Consider the following 722-nt stretch of genomic DNA (forward strand, 5'->3'; position numbering starts at 1 on the left):
GGTGGCTATTTCATTTGAATGTTCGACTTAATGTAAGCCTACACTCTTCCTACCTTGTGAATTTCTACCATTCTTGGATGATAGTGTTCTATGCAAAGAATTTTCACTCATACTTTCATAGAGACGCCACACGTCATCCTCATGCCTATCAATGTAAGAGCCACCTATGGAAGCTTCAACCATACCTTTATAGTTGTCCGATAAGCTCTCAAAGAAATATTGAACTAATTGCCATTTGGGCATGTCATGATGTGGACACTTCCTAAGCAATTCATTGAAGCGTTCCCATGCCTCATAAAATGTTTCTCTATCCCCATGTGAAATTCTCGAATTGAGGTCCTCATGGCATTGGTCTTAGAAACCGGATAGTACTTCTTCAAGAACTCTTGTTGCATTTCCACCCAATAAGTGATTGAAAAAGGCCTAAGATTGTTAAACCAATACTTTGCTTTGTCCTTTAAGGTGAATGGAAAAAGTTTGAGTCTTAAGACCTCTTCCAGCATGTCAGTATATTTTACGGTGGAATATACTTTAAGAAACTCATCCAAATGCTTGTAAGGTTCTTCACTAGGAAGTCCATGAAAGTTAGGAAGCATTTGAATAGTTTGTGCTTTAATTTCATAATGATGTGCTCTAAATGGTGGCGATTGAATGCATGTGGGTGCATTATATTCATTAGGCACATAGTGATCTCTTAAAGCAAGAGGTGGATTGGCTACTTG

General features: G+C 38.2%; 1 pseudogene; it reads left to right on the top strand.

The window, feature by feature from the left end:
* The first annotated feature begins 241 nt into the window (after positions 1 to 241).
* Positions 242 to 339, top strand: LOC132302041 (small nucleolar RNA R71; annotated as a pseudogene).
* The last annotated feature ends 383 nt before the right edge of the window (positions 340 to 722 follow it).

Source organism: Cornus florida, unplaced genomic scaffold, assembly GCF_030987335.1.
Source record: "Cornus florida cultivar Cherokee Brave unplaced genomic scaffold, ASM3098733v1 CherokeeBrave_3.0.0_Hap2_Chr03, whole genome shotgun sequence".
Taxonomy (NCBI): Eukaryota; Viridiplantae; Streptophyta; class Magnoliopsida; order Cornales; family Cornaceae; genus Cornus; species Cornus florida.